Consider the following 16592-nt stretch of genomic DNA (forward strand, 5'->3'; position numbering starts at 1 on the left):
TACAAATAAAGTTTAGAGTTTTAAGCACCTGAGCACTAAGCCATAAAATAGAGTGAATTAAGTATAGCCAGCACTTAGGAACCTTATCATGGAACACTTTTTAAATTTTAAGATAAATTATATTAAATAATTTAAAATACTAGATAGCTTATAAAGACAGAAAAAGATCACATTTTATCAGATTCTTGGTATAAGCCAAGCCTCTATTCATTGAGCTGGTTTCTGCAAAGGTGTGTTTTCTGATTTGGGGTTGAGACTAGGGTGTAGCAGCTGTTCACAATAGGGTGTGGGCTGACTGGATTTGCCTTCCTCTTTAAAAAGGCTTTTGGCTACCAGTCTGAGACTATTTCCTGGTTGGGAAGATGAGCGGAACTGCTGGTTTCTGCAAAGGTGTGTTTTCTGCTTGGGGTTGAGACTAGGGTGTGCCTGCTATTCACAATAGGGTGTGGGCTGAATAGAGGCTTAGCATCTATGAAGAATTCTTTAGAACATATAATATAGCCAACCAAAGGACAAGACACAGTCAGATAATGTGGAATAACATCTTTGGAATATGGAAACAAAGTGGGGAAGGAAAAGACTGGTGGCCCTGGAAAACTGTGAATAATAATACCCTAAAATAATGACAACTTTGACAAGGGGTCAGTGAAGAGAACAAATGAATATTGTTGTTAAGTGCTGTTGAGTCTAGGATGACTCATAATGATGCTATGGACAACAGATCTGAACCATGTCCTATCCTGTGCCATCTTCACACTTCCTGATACACTAGAGTCCACTGCTGCAATCACTGTATCAATATACCTGGTTGAGGGTCTTCTGTGTCAATATACCTGGTTGAGGGTCTTCATCTCCTTTGGTAACTCTCTACCCTTCCAAAGATCACGTCTTGGATACATAGCTAGTAATCAGAAAAACCATGACCTGAATCATATGCACCTTAGTCTTCAAACTGACATCACTAGTCATCAATATATTGGAGAGATTTCTAATTGCAGACTTTCTAGTGTAATACGTCTCCGTACTGTTCATACCAAGGGTGTTAATTGTGGATCTAAGAAAGATGAAGCTGTTGACAGTTTCAATTTCCTCTCCATCCATCATGACACTGTCTATTGGTCCAGTGCTAAGAATCTTTGTTTTCTTAATATTGAGACACAATTCATATTGAAAGCTGTATTCCTTGATGTTTTGCAACAAGTGCTTTAAATCCTCCTCACTTTTAGCAAGCAAGATTGTGTCATCTGCATAATGAAGGTAACTGATGAGTTTCCCTCCAATCCTGATGCCACAGTCCTCTTCATAGAGTCCTGCTTCGCAAATAATCAGTACACAGATTTAAAAGATATGGAGAGAGAATACAACCCTGACACACTCCCTTCTTTATTTTAAACCATGCTATGTGTCCTTATTTTGGTCACACCACAGCCTCTTGGTCTAGGTACAAGTTTCACATTAGCACAATTAAGTGATCTGGGATTCCCATTCCTCTCAATGTCAGCCAAAACAAGGGGTCATTGAAGAGCACAAATGAATAGGGTGATGATAATTAGTGCTGTGCTCTTATATGGCAGAGTGAAGGAGACAAATTTAATAGGCTGAGAAGACAGTAACCTAAAATGAGATAGGAGTATCAGAGACAAAAATAAGTACAAGCAACATTTTATACAACAGTGGAACTTAAAGAAATATATATCATAGAGTTTCCTTTTGACAGTTACAAATGTCAATTTGTATTTAAAATCAATGCTATGCTTCCACTTTTATGACAAAACAGAAGTATTTGTTTTACTTCCATACCAAATCCAGTCAGAAAACAAACCATTTCACAACAATCGAGACCACAGACAGGAAATGTGGGTACACATGCCCTGGAAGTTGCATCATTCTTAGCTGTTGAGCAGAAAGCACGTCCATATAAACCTGTCTCTGTTTTGTGGGTTAGCTCCCAAGGTCTTCAAGCATAAAGGATGAGGCCATGACTTATTTGCAACTTCTCGGCAACCAGAAAACTTAGGGAGGCCCCTACTTAAGAATGGTCAGATCACATTGCTGTTATTGCTGTTAGGTGCCGTATGACTCACAGCAACCCTCTGAGCAACAGATTTGAACTTGTCCTCTCCTGTGACACCCTCATCATCTCTGACACGCTTAAGCCCACTGCCACAACCACTGTATCAATCCATCTCATGGAGGGTCCTCTTCTATTATGCTGACCCTCCACCTTTCTAAGCACGATGCCCCTCCTCAAAGAACGGCCTCTCCTAACAACAGGCCCAAAGTACATGAGATACAGCTTCACCATCCTTGCCTAGTCTAAGGATTCTGAATGCACTTTCTCTAAGACGTATCTGTTTGTTCTTTTGGGACACAGTGTTGTCTATTCTGGTGATGATAAACAGCTGATGTCCATGCTACCAGGAAGCAGCAAGGTTCTGCCTAGAGTCATGATAGTAGTGTTCTAAGGCTAACACATAGAGGAGCAATTTTGATTTATTTTGGGTAATTTTACACATCAAGACCGAATTAGCATCAGTAGAGGTATGTTATAGAAAAGTAGATTTTGGCTCAGTATAAGTAAAAACTTTTTAAAAGAGCAGTTCAAAGTAGGTCCCTTGGAAAACCCTAGTGGATACTGAAAAGGAGATAGTTGAGGTCAGGGTTCATCACATTTTTTTTTCTATAAGAAGTCAGATAGTATTTATGTTTGACTGTGCAGGCCATGAAGTCTCTGTCACAAATACTCAAATATGGCTGACAGCATCCACAAACAATTTATAAACAAAAAAAGTGACTTTTCCAATAAAATGATCTATAAAATAAGGTGGTGGGTAGGATTTGTTATAATAAGTGGGGAAGGGTCCTATCTAGGAGCCTAAACCTGTGCATTAGTAGACAGGCAAAAAATTAAGCTCTCTTCCAACCTTCAGAGTCTATTTTTAAAAACAAGAAGAAGAAAGATGCTATTGCAATATCTCATTTGAACATATAACACAGATTCTTAGAATATAAAGATGTATGGTCTTCTAAATAACCACAACTAAAAAATTCTTTTTGTTTCGGCCTTGACAGTTAAAGATATTTCTAAATTCATGTCCTCTGCCCTGCCTTAGGTATTATATCAAAGATAACAGAACTTTTCTCGATGACTAAGGACTTCTCAGGTCCTCAAATCATCTTTCCAGATATCAAATCTCACATGCCCTGCGGCTAAAGTTATAGAGGTAGCAAGACATTTCTTGGAAGAAGGTTTTGTGTAACTCATAGAAATGGGCGTGTCCCTTTTACTTCCCTCTTTATGAAGAGCAATAAAGCAACAACCCCCAATCCTGTCCAGTGAGGATTATAGCTCATAAAAATCTGAGATTACTGGATGATATCAACAAATGGAACCTATTAAATAAAGAATATCTGAATTTTCAAAAAGCTCTTTGTTTTATTGAAAATAACACACACACACACACACACACACACACAAACACACACACACACACACTCTTCCCTTAGTGAAATAAACTCCTAGGTGATGTGGTTTGAGTTCCAGCTCAATAACAAAGACAGAGAAAATTTGAAGTGGCTTCTGAAGTATAATTATTACCTAATACAAAAAAGGAAAAAAATACACTAGACCAAGTGTTGTCTCATGATAATTAAGAATGAACAACAACAGAGTCTAGTGGGATAATGCTATTTTTTCTACAAGAACATTTCTAAACGGTTATTAATGGCTGTTAGTACAGGGACATGTGAAAAGAAGAGAAATAAGAAGGGCAGTCCTTCTTTGTGATTTACAACCTCTGAAAACCCACAAGAGGACCAGCAACGAGTCATTTCTGATTCCATGGCAATGAGTTTAAGCTTTTAAAAATTGCAAATACAAGCATTCTGGCATTTTACAACAAATACAAGAGGTCACAGGATGGTTTTCAATCACACACACACACACACACACACACACACACACACACACACACACTTGAAAAACCAAACTACCAACATCTAACCTTCTGGCTTCTAGTAAATAGAATGAAAGAGGCTAAGAACATTAACAGGGAGACCAGATACACTAATGCACAGGAAGTAATGGCACTTCAGACCACAACAGTGACAAAGGAGATAGAGAAATAGATAGATAAAGATATATATTTTTTTAATATAAGTATTTTAGAGGCTGAAATTACTAATCTTACTAATAGACTGAATATAGTGAATATGGGAGAGGAAAGAACTAACACTCTAAGATTTCCACACTGATTAAGTAGGTAGGCAAACAGCATTATTCCTTAAGATGGGAAGAGAATCCCAGCCACATCTCTCTAACAAGGCCCATTGTACTGTATTCTCTCCATTCTTTGCCTCTACCACATCAAAGACAAAAGGGTAAAATGAATTTGATGTGTGTGAGGGGAAGAGGGTCACATCTGGGACACCAGAGGGCCCTCTATCAATAATTACATTGAGTGGATTTCAAGAGATTGATTCCCCAAAGACCAGGTCAACCTTTCTGCAAAGGACTCAGAGAATCCATTAGTGAAATTACCTCTCCCATTGACAAAACAACAAATGAGCTGTTGCCAACCCTCTGCGTTTTTGGAGAAACAAAGATCATTCCACTGAGGACCTCACTCTCATGTCCTTGAATGATCTGATCCAAACTGTATTTAAAGCACTGTATTAAGCAGAATATAAGAGAAAAGCAAGGCAAAGTTGGAGGAAGGGTAGAAAAACAGTTAAACTGTTTCCTTCCTCTGGGACAAAGGCATCTCTCATTACTCTCAACCCCCCTTAAGGGGAAAGTAGAAGGTTAGAGGGGTTTGGCTTCCCTAAAGATGTCATTCCACACTTTCTTAAACACATATCCAATTGTGTTACTCCTTTGCCTTAAATCTTTCATTAATTTGCAATTGTCTTTAACAGTGGCATTCAAACTTTAATCTGCTGAAATCACCCTGGTGATGAAGACTTAGGAAGCCGCACTGCTAACTGAAAGGTGGTTGGTGCCTCTCCAGTGGCTAGAACCCACCAGTGGCTCTGCAGGAGACAGATGGGCAATCTCCACTCATGCGATTTACAGCCACCATAAACCCACTGGAAGATCCCCATAGGTTCTGAACAGATCTCAATGAGTAACAAGTAGTATTTAAAATGAGTAATGAGTAAAACTTGTCCAAAATTCATATTCCCAGTTTCCAGTATCCAGAGATTTGGATTTAGTCAATATGGATTAGGGTGAAACCTTATGACTATGCTATAGAACATCCAAGGACTCCATCTGAACAAATCATGCACTACATGGTACACATTCTAGGATGTGGTCTCAACTCACCAATTTCCAAATGTTACACTGGAGAACAGGGGGCTCAGGAATTTGGAAATCTGGGTTGTGCTTTCACCTATTTCTAGTCGAGGCATGTGACCTCAGGGAGGAAAAGTACTATCCAGCCTGCTTCCTAGAATACAGGGATAAATTCTAAAGAATATTTTTTTTAATTTCTGACATTCTACTATCACAAGAAATGACAAAGAGTGGGGCTCTCCCCAGGACAGCCAGGCTGTGCAGATACACAAAGAATACAAAATCCAGTGTTTGCTGGAGCGCTTGCACTACCCAAATGTTACATCTGTTGCTCAGGAGTAAACTGGGTATGAACCCTTCACAAGTCTGGCTTTGGGTTCCAAGTCACACTATTCACAAAATGAAGTAATTCAAAGACTGTAAGAGAAAATTAAATATAGTTCTGAAAATGAACCCAGGTATGCAAATAAATGGTCTGTCTGCCTCCTAAGAGTCTTACTTTATATAAACAGTTACCTAAAGTACCTAATTCTGAAATACATCCCCATGCAGAGATTATTCCGTGGCATCTCTATGACTTTTGGAAAGACTATGTTTAATTTAAAAGTTTAAAACTAGTACATAGCATGCACATCTATGTTTATCGCAGCTTTATTTGCAATAGCAAAGAACTGGAAACAATCCAAATGCCCATCAACAAAGAAATGGACACAGAGCAGCTATGTTATATTCACACAATGGAATACATTGAAAATCAAGGATCTCATGAAATATTATGCCAAATGGATGACCCTGGAGGACATAATGCTGAGTGAAATATCTCAGTCACAAAAGGACAAATATTGCATAGGGCTCTGTTGTAAAACGGGACTGACATCAGGGTTGAGGGAAGACAGAAAAGGAAGGGATAAATAGTGTATACTGCATTGAAACAGATGAAGGAGAGAACTGTTTAAAAGGGATATATGAATGGGTATTCACGTCATCACAGAAGTCCAGAGTGAAAGCTGCATAGTAGAGTGGACTTGGAGGGGGCAGGGACTGCGCAACAATGAAAGACTTTTTCTTTTCAAGGAGAAGAGTGAATTGGGGAGGAGGGGGTGGGTGGGGAGAAAAGAGGAACAGTGAATGACTGGAAACCCTAAGGCTCTATAAACTTTCATTAAAATTAATAAAAATTTAAAAAACCCCTAGTACATAGCATTAGAATGATCCTTTGAGCTGCACTGTCTTTTTTCTCTTTAATTTTTTTAAAACCAATATTATTATGGTATAATTTGTCTACAATAATCATTTAAAGAGTTTCTGCAGATATGTTTTGATAAATATATACACAATATAATCACCACACCACCACAACCAAGACATTCAACATTTCTATCATCCTAAAGTGTATCCTCATACGTTTTCTAAGTTGATCATCACTTCCCAATCACTGATGTATTTTCTTTTAGATTTACCTTTTTATCACAAAAAATGGACTCATACATATTCATTGCTTTGTGTCTGGCTTTTTATACATGTATTGTTGTTATATATTGTAGAGATGGAATCAACTCATAGCTAGCTTTCCACTGGGCTTTCAGAGGCAGTAAATTACACAGGAGAGGCTCATCCAGCTTTCTTGCGGGGGTTTGAACTGGTGGATTTGAACTATGTGCCTCTGGACTGACATTGCAACTTCTTATACTATAAGGCCACTAGATCTCCCTATGCACATATTTTAAATGCATGTATTAGTAGTTTTAAAAATTGCTGAGCAGAACAGCAATTTTATGGAAATTCTATAATTTGTTTATTTATCCAGCTACTGATAGATATTTAGGTGTTTTCAGTTTCAGGCTATTCCAAATAAACTGTCTAGAAATATTCACGGGCAAGTCTTTTTGTTACTATGCTTTCTTTTCTTTGGGGCAAATGTCCAGGAGTGGAATGACTTTGTCTCATGATGATGATGGTGGTGGTGGTGGTGGTGGTGTTAGGTGTCATAGAGTTAAGCATGACTCATAATGACTCTATGAACAAGAGATCTAAACCTTGTTGTGTCCTGTGCCATGCTGACACACAAGAGCCCATAGCAGCAGTCACCATATGAATCCACCTGGTTGAGGTTCTTTCTCTCCTTCAGCAACCCTCTACCCTTCCCAGTATGATGTCCCTCTCCAAGGAATAGCACCTTCTAGAAACATGCCCAAAGTATGTGAGGAGAAGTCTCATCATTCTTATCTTCAAAGAGCACTCTGGCTGCACTATCTCCAAAACATATCTGTTTGTTCTCTTGGCTTTCCATGGGATGCTCGGTGCTCTTCTCCAATATCACAGCTCAAAGGCGTCAACTCTTTTTCTGTCCTTGTCCAGGTCTCCCATGCACAGCTACTAATCAGAAAGACTAAGGTTCTATCACTGAACACCAATGATAAGACGGCCAGATGAGTTGTGGGTTGATAACAAGGATATTGATAACAAGGAGATTGAGATTGTTCACAGCTTCAGTTTGCTTGGCTCCACAGTCAACACTCTTGGCACCAGCAGTCAGGAAATCAAAAAGCGTATCGCGATGGGAAAGTCTGATGTTAGGGACCTATCTAAAGTACTCAAGAGCACCGGTGTCTCTCTGGAGACTAAGGTGCGCCTGATACAGACCATGGTCTTTGCAATCACTTTTTATGCATCAGAGAGTTGGACAATGACTAGGGAGGACAGAAGGAGAGTTGATGCCTTTGAGCTGTGGTGCTGGAGAAGAGTACTGAATGTACCATGGACCGCCAGGAAAACAAACAGATTAATCTCGGAGAGGATTAAACCAAGCAACTCCTTGGAGGCAAGGATTATGGGGCTTCGTCTGACATACTTTGGACATGTTGCCAGGAGGGCCGGGTCCTTGGAGAGGGACATCATGCTTGGGAGGGTGGAGGGATGGCGCAAGAGGGGAAGACCCTCTATGAGATGGATTGATTCACTGACTTGGGTAATCGGGATGCGGGTGTCAGAGGCAGTGCGATTGGCACAGGACAGAGCAGGGTTTAGGGCTGTTGTACATAAGGTCGCTATGAGTCGCATACGACTCAACGGCACATAACAACAACAAGGATATCATCCATGAAGAAAGCAAAAGGTCATTACAAAAGCATAGAAGAAAAAAAATGAAATGGATGTCAGAAGAGACTCTAATGATTGCACTGGAACATCAAGAAGCCAAAATTAAAGGAAAACATGTCAAAGTGAAAGAGCTGAACAGATGATGTCAAAGGGCAGCTCAAAAGGACAAAGCAAAGTATTATAATGCAATGTGCAGATTGCTGGAAGTGGAGGAAAAAAAGGGAAGAACACGGTTTGCATTTCTCAAGCTGAAAGAACTGAAAAACAAATTTAAACCTCGTGTCACAATATTGAAAGATACTATGGGCAATATATTGAATGACCGAGGAAGCATCAAAAGAAGAATATACAGCGTGCTGGGCAGTATTCCACTGTGTAAATGTACCACAATTTCTCAATCCACTTAGTTGTGGTTGGACATTTGGACTGTTTTCACGTTCTTGTGAATAACACTGCTACGAACATTATTGTACAAATTTCACAAACTCAATTTTTAAAGATTGCTTTTCCATCTTGAGGCACCCTAACTTTAGAAACACAGAATCTTTTGGTATCTTAGACACTTTCTCAAAGTCTCATTCTCGTCCAAGTTCTTGAAGAACCCAACTGGGCAGCTACAGCTTCTTCAAGGATCTTCCAGAGTCAATCCTAAAGAAATTATGATTGAAACAAACCATTTTTTACCCTAATCTTCTCCAGGTAAAAATATGCTACATGGTAACAACAACAACAACAAAATCAAATTTACCAGTGTAGTATCCAGAATGCACACTTCTATGTTAAAATGCTATACTCAATCACTGTATCTGCTTTATCCCTAGAAATCTGTTATTTCTTTTTCCTTAGAACTTGCAACTCTCCGGTACTGCATCCCAAACAGAAATGAACTTTCCAAGAGCCAAAACAGAATCCAATTTCTTGACTGGAATAAATAAATCCCAGTCAAATACAAACTCAGATATTCTGAAACTATCAGTAGAGTCAAATCATATAAAATGTTTTCTCAGTCTGCAGAGGAGGGCTGGCTTCACAAACTCTGATAAAATGGGACTCAAACTTCAGCATGTACCAGAATCACCTGGAAAGCTTGTTAACACACTGATTTCTGGAACTAATTTTCAGAGATTATCACGTAGACAGTCTAGGATAGGTCTGAGGTTTGCATTTCTAACAAGTTTCCAGGAGATGCTATTTCTCCTGGTTCTGGAGCCTAATTTAACGAACACTGCCCTATACACATCATTAATTATAATGAGATGTTAATATGTAAGATTTCAAGCAATGCTAATTTTGGGGGTGCTGTATTATAGTGACTTGATAGTATCTTATAACTCTAACCAAAGGAAGACTAAAAAATTCTTCATCTAAAAAAAGGAAATTCTACTTGAAAAGCATGAACTCCAAGTCTTATTACTATGTCAAGCAAAGTCAGTAGAAATGGAAGCTCAGACTGATACCTAGTTGCTGGGTCTGAATCACTTGGAGAAAGCAAGCTGGCCATGTGTGCCAAGCAAGGAGTAATCAGTAATTTGTATCTCATAATTTTGACAAGGCACCCCTTTTTCTTTTGGGTCTAGTTAAGTTATTCCAAGCCTGGGGAAACCAAAATTAAAGAGCTTACGTCTTAGGAAGAATATAGCAAAGTAAGTGCACCACCACTCAATAAAAGCAAAGAGAAGTATATAGATAAAGGAAAAAAAGAAATTAAATACAAGGTGTTGATTTTTTCAGAATACGATTAAGTCTAACCATATAAATAAGCTTTAACACATTATCTCATATGCTTTTTTGCTTAAGGTTTTCAAAAATAGTCAAGTGAATGAGTCAAATTAATTATGGAACTGCAATCAAGATTAGGAGAACATAAAATGGTTTTAAGTATGCAAGAAAAAATTAATTGCCAAAGCTTTGAAATGAAAACCATTAAAGTACGTATAATTAGACAAAGGTATTCTTCTGGAAGAAAGGCCCCTTGGAAATTTTAACAACTGATGATTACTCATACATCAGTCAGAAATGTGACCATTAGGAATGATTTCAGGAGGATGCTTCGGGGTAAATGCCAAACTATGAAACAAGTAAGGGAGTGATTATGTGAACATTAAGTTCATAGTTTCTTATATTATTCATTTAAAGGTAGAATGCTCTCATTCCCAAAGAATTTAACAAGACTGAACATTCATTACGTAAAGTAGAATGATAATTTCTAGAGCATATGCTTTGACCCCATTCAATCTCAGGGCCTGGCTCCCTCCTGTTGTTTGCTGTCACAGACTGAGGCCCAGCCTTGTGGAGATGACAGGCACAGTGGAAGGAAGTGCTGCCCAGGCCCGTGTCACACTCAGCTGCTTATGGATAGGCCTGTTCTGGTTAATGGTTATATTTTGGAAGGAAATAGCTAGGCCTTTCTTCATAGTCTGTCTCAATCTGGAGGCACCAATGATTAATTTTCATTATTTAGATGTGTAAAATCTTTCACTGATAGGTTGTGGGTTCATTATTATGTGCTCAATGACTGCTTTCTGTTATCCTAATGCTGTGAAAGGCAGACAGTCAGAGAAAGAGAAGACACTTGATAAAATACCACCCTTAACAACAAACTCTGGCTTCTTAGGGATGGTGAGGATAATAAAGGATGGGACAAGGTTGAGATATGTTGTTTATAGGGTCTCTCTGTAAGTCCAAGTCAACTCAGTAGTACCTAACAAGAGGTTAAGAGGTACTAAGAATTATGGAATATAGAAAAGAAAGTGGCTTGCTTTTTCACTTTGAGAACTGAGTCAAAGGAAAAGTGAAGAAAGGACTGCATGAAAAGTGAAGAAAGGACTCCATGCTTTCAGCGCAGGGAGGCACATGTCATCCTCTGAGAATGGCAAGTTCTTTGGTGTGATCACAGGTAAAGATATAGGGGAAGATCATATAGAAAGTGAGGCTAAAGGTGAGTCAAGATGAAAGGACTTTGAATATCACCACATCAGGGAGTTTGGACTTCTTCCTGTAAGTGATTTTAAGAAACAGGATCTGATCTATCTTTTAATAAATACAGCTAAGCTACCTACAACAAGAGTAAGTCTTACAAACATATGACAGAAGCAAGACTGGAAATGTGATTTAATGAATACAAAGTTTAAAATCATGTCAGCAGAGCTCATGGTAGTTCCACGTGTGAAGAGTGTGTCCGTGACAGGATCAAGCGAGCTTTGCTTATTGAGGAACAAAAAATTGTAGTAAAAGTACTGGAGGAATAAGGATATAGTCAGAAAGCGAAATAAAAAAGGGTACTTCTTTAATAAAATCAGATGATTTGTTCTGTTAAAAGTATAGACAAAACCAACAATATTGCTTCAGGATAAATGTAAAACTATCAACAAAAGTAAGGAAGTGATGACATAAAATTAAAGCTATTTAGAAAGAGGATGCCAAAGAGGAGTCAGAGATAAATGAGTGGGAAAGTGCAAACAGGAGTTTCTGAGGAGCTGGCAATGTTTAACTTCTGATTTGGGAGCTAGTTTATATGGGGCTTTGCTTACATCGTAGATATTTTTTATATGTGTGTTATATTTCATACTAAAAGGTGAGTTGGGGATTTTTTTTGCTGTTATTTTTAAAAGAAACAAAAGGCATAATCAGAGGCATTCTGGAAAGATGACAATGAGGGTAGGCATATCTGGAGTCGGGCTGTTGTTATGTGACGTTCAGTCGCTGTGACTCATAGCGACCCTATGTACAACAGCCTTAAACCCTGCCCTACCCCTTACCAATCTTATTGTCTCCGACAAGCCTAGCCTATCCCCATTACCCCAGTGATGAAATCAATCCATCTCATCGAGGGTGTCTTCCTCTCCTGTGCTGTCCTCCACCCTCCCAAGTATGATATCCTTCTCCAAGGACTGATCCCACCTTACAACATATGTATGTCAGACAAAGTATGTCAGACAGAGATTCAGAATCCTTGCCTCCAAGGAGTAGCCTGGCTTCACCCTCTCCAGGATGAACTTGTTTGTTCTCCTAACAATCCATGATATATTTTAACACTCTTCTCCAGCACCATAGCTCAAAGGCATCAACTCTCCTTCTATCACCCCTAGTCATTGTCCAGCTCTCTGATGCATAGCAAGTAATGGCAAAGCTCCTGACCTGTATCAGGCACACCTTAGTCTCAAGACTGACATCACTGCTCCTCAGTACCTTGGAGAGGTCTCTGACAGCAGACTTTCTGAATGCAATTCATCTTTTAATTTTCTGGCTGCTGGCACCAAGAGTGTTGATTGTAGAGCCAAGCAAACTAAAACTGTCAACAATCTCAGTCTCTTCACCATCTATCATAATGTTTCCAATTGGCCCAGTGGTGAGAAACTGTGTTTTCTTGATGTTGAGCTCCAATCCCTATTGAAGGCTGCAGTCCTTGACCCTCTGCAGCAAGCACTTCTGGTCCTCCTCAGTTTCAGGAAGGAGGGTTGTATCATCTGCATAAAGCAGATTGTTGATGAGTCTATCTCCAATCCTGATGCCACACTTCTCCTCATAGAGCCCAACCTCCTGGATAATCTGTTCCATATACAGATTGAAAAGATATGGAGATAGGATACATCCTTGATGCACTCTTCCCAATTCTGAATCATGCATTGTTTCCTTGCTCTGTTCTGGTGACTGCTTCCTGGTCCAAGTACAGGCTTCACATAAGCACAATGAAGTGCTCTGGGATATCCATTTATTCAGAGTCAGCCACAGTTTGTGGTGATTCACACAGTCAAATACCTTTGTATAATCAATGAAACACAGACAGACAATCCTCTGGTTCTCTATGCTTTCAGCTAAGATCCATTTGACATTGGCTATAATACCCTAGTGCCACAGCCTCTTCTAAATCCAGCTTGCACTTTAGGCAGTTCTCTGTTGATGTGCGGTTCCAGTAATTTTTTAATAATCTTTAGCAGAATCTTGTTTGCATGTGATATCAAAGATATTGTTTTATGATTTCCACATTCTGTCAGATCGCTTTTCTTTGGAATGGGAACAAATATAGATCTCTTCCAGTCAATTGGCCAGATGGTTATCCTCCATATTTCTTGGCACAACTTGCTGAGCACATCCAGGGCAGCATTTGTTTGTTAAAATACATTAAGTCAGTATGCCATCAATACCTGGGGCTTTGTTTTTTTGCCAATTCTTTCAGAGCAGCTTGAACTTCCTCCTTCATTACCACAGGCTCTTGCTCATACGTTGTTTCATGAAATTCTTCTGTGTCCACCAATTCCTTTTGGTACAACAATTCTGTATATTCTTTCCATCTTCTTTTAATGCTTCCTGGATCATTTAATATTCTGCCCAAAGCATCCTTAAGTATTGCAATGCGAGATTTGAACTTGTTCTTTGGTTACTTCAGCTTAAGAAATGCTGAGCGAGTTTGGCTTTTTTTATTTTCTGACTCTAGCACCTTGCACATTTCATTGTAATACTTTACTCTGTCCTCCCATGCAGAGAGAGAAATTAGTAATTGGTCACAACGGTGCAGGTCAAGGTAGGATAGCTTGAGCCAGGCTATTGGTAGTAGGGATGTTGTGCTGGGTTGGTTCTGACTCACAGAATCTTTGGAGTAGAGTATAACCACCAGACAGTGTTTCCTAGGCTGTAATATGTATGGGAACAGATTGCTTATCTTTCCCCTCCACAGAACTGCTAGTATGTTTTGATCTGCAGACTTTATGTTAGTAGGTGAGCATTTAACTACTCTGTTAACAGGACGTTTTCAGTGGTAAGGATAAAGAGAATGAAAAGGTTATAAGAATCACTTAGAACAACTATGACATATCATCTCACTCCAGCAACAACAGCAAAGTTCAACAGGGCAGCAAGCAACAAATGCTGGCGAGGTTGTGGAGAGATGGAAACTCTTATTCACTGCTGGCGGGAATGTAAAATGGCTACAAGCACTTCTAAAAGCAATCTGGTGCTTTCTCCAAAAACTGGAAACAGTAATAACCATTTGACCCAGCAATTCCACTACTGGAAATACACCCTAAGGAAACCAGAGCCACAACTCAAAGAGATGTAAGCATGCCTATGTTTATTGCTGCATTATTCCCAATAATAAAGAGATGGAAGCAACCCAAGTGTCCATCAATAAATGAATGGATAGAAAAAAAATTATGTATTCACACAATAGACTACTACATAGAATTTAAAAACAATGAAATAGTAAAACATTACACAGCATGGGGGAGTCTAGAGGACATTATGGTGAATGATGTATCTCAATCACAAAAGGACAAATACAGCATAACACCACTGCTATAAAATAGGACAAACATGGTGGGATTGGGGAGGGAATGGGCAAAGGAGTGGATAGATAATGAAACGGCATTTGAACAAATGAAGGAAAGAACTCTCTCAAAAGAATATATGATTGTGCACTGTATGCATGAGAACAAGCTGGATCAATGGGTGCCTTCCAAGGTAGGCTGGGAGAAGGAGTGGAAAGGGAAGAGAAAATGTGCAACAATGAATAAATAAAAGGAAAAAAGGGAACTTCTTAGGAGTTAGGTGTTAGTGACCCAAGACATGGTAACTGAGAGAGAATGAAGTATTGAAAAGGATTTAAGTTTTGAGAAGCTGGCTGATGAAACCAAAGTCACTAAATCTGTGCTTACCAAGTTAATTTAAACCCATGGCAATTCCATAAGGCAAAGCAGAACTGCTCCCTACGGTTTTCAAGGCTGTAATCATCAGTAAAGCTAATGTCCCCAGCTTATTCCTGCAGAAAGGCTGGTGGGTCTGAACCCTGATCTTTCCATCAGTCAAGTAACTACTGTGCCATCAGGACTCCTCATTGGATGATGTTACTTACCATAGAGTAAACAGTGACTCATACATAGATGACCCTCCCATGGGTTTTCAGAGGCAGTAAATCGCATGGGAAGAGACTGCCCATCTTTCTCCTGTGGTGCTGCTGGTGGATTTGAACTGTGAGCCTTTGAACTGGCAGTACAACTCCTTACCAGTAAGCCATCAGAGTTCTAAGAGCAATAGATAAGAGATTTGCAAGAGTAATAATTCCAAAACAACTACGACATATCATCTCACCCTAGTAAGAATAGCAAAATTAAACAGAACAGCAAGCAACAAATGCTGGCGAGGTTGGGGAGAAACTGGAACCCTTATTCACTGTTGGTGGGAGTGTAAAATGGCACAACCACTGTGGAAGGTAGTATGGCACTTTCTCAAAAAGTTGCAAATAGAGATACCATTTGACCCAGCAATTCCACTACTGGGAATATACCCCAAAGATACCATAACTGCCACCCAAACAGATATATGCACACCCACGTTTATTGTGGCTTTGTTCAAGATAGCAAGGAGTTGGAAACAACCTAAGTGCCCATCAACAAATGAATGGATAGAGAAGCTGTGGTATATTCACACAATGGAATACTATGCTGGATTGAAAAACAAGGAACTCATCCAATATTATTCAAAACGGGTGACTCTGGAGGACATTATACTGAGTGAAATATCTCAGTCACAAAGGGACAAACACTGCACAGTGTCACTGCTGTAAAACGGGACTGACATCAGGGTTGGGGGAAGACTGAGAAAGATGGGTTCAATAATGTATACTGCACTGAAACAAATGAGGGAGAAAACTGTTTAAAAGGGATTTGTGATTAGGTATTGTTGTCATGACGGGAGTCCAGAATGAAGGCTGCATAGTGGAGTGGACATGGGGGGAGGGATTCTAAAACAATGAAAGAATTTTTCTTTTACTTTTTCAAAAGAAGAATATTGGGGGGAGGGGTGGGCAGGGAGAAAAGTGCAACAATGAGTGAATGGAAATCCAAAGTGTCTGTAAATTTTCATTAAAATTAATTAAAATGATAAAAAGTAATAATTCACTGCCCATAAAATTTATCACTTTAAATTCTTTAATTCTGTGGCTTAAGAAACTCACAACGTTGTGTAACCAGCCCAACTATTTAATTCCAGAATATTTCTATTACCCTAAAAGGAAACCTGATACTCATTAACAATCATTCCTCATTCTTCCTCTCACAACTCTTCACGTGATTTTAAGAGAATAACATCTTGTGGTTAAAACTCTTGACAGAATAACAATGAAATCCCATTGGTATCAACAGTCAAATCCCCATGGAAATCTTATTTCAGAGCTTCAATTTGTGGCTCCATTTAAGAAAAGGTG

The 16592-nt window shown here is 39.2% G+C and overlaps 1 pseudogene; it reads right to left on the reverse strand.

Annotated features, from left to right (window-relative positions):
• Positions 1 to 16592, reverse strand: part of LOC102860857 — a 162370-nt pseudogene that overhangs the window by 980 nt on the left and 144798 nt on the right.

The sequence above is a fragment of the Elephantulus edwardii genome, unplaced genomic scaffold (assembly GCF_000299155.1).
Source record: "Elephantulus edwardii isolate Elephantulus edwardi_28Jun2011 unplaced genomic scaffold, EleEdw1.0 scaffold00025, whole genome shotgun sequence".
NCBI classification, from domain to species: Eukaryota; Metazoa; Chordata; class Mammalia; order Macroscelidea; family Macroscelididae; genus Elephantulus; species Elephantulus edwardii.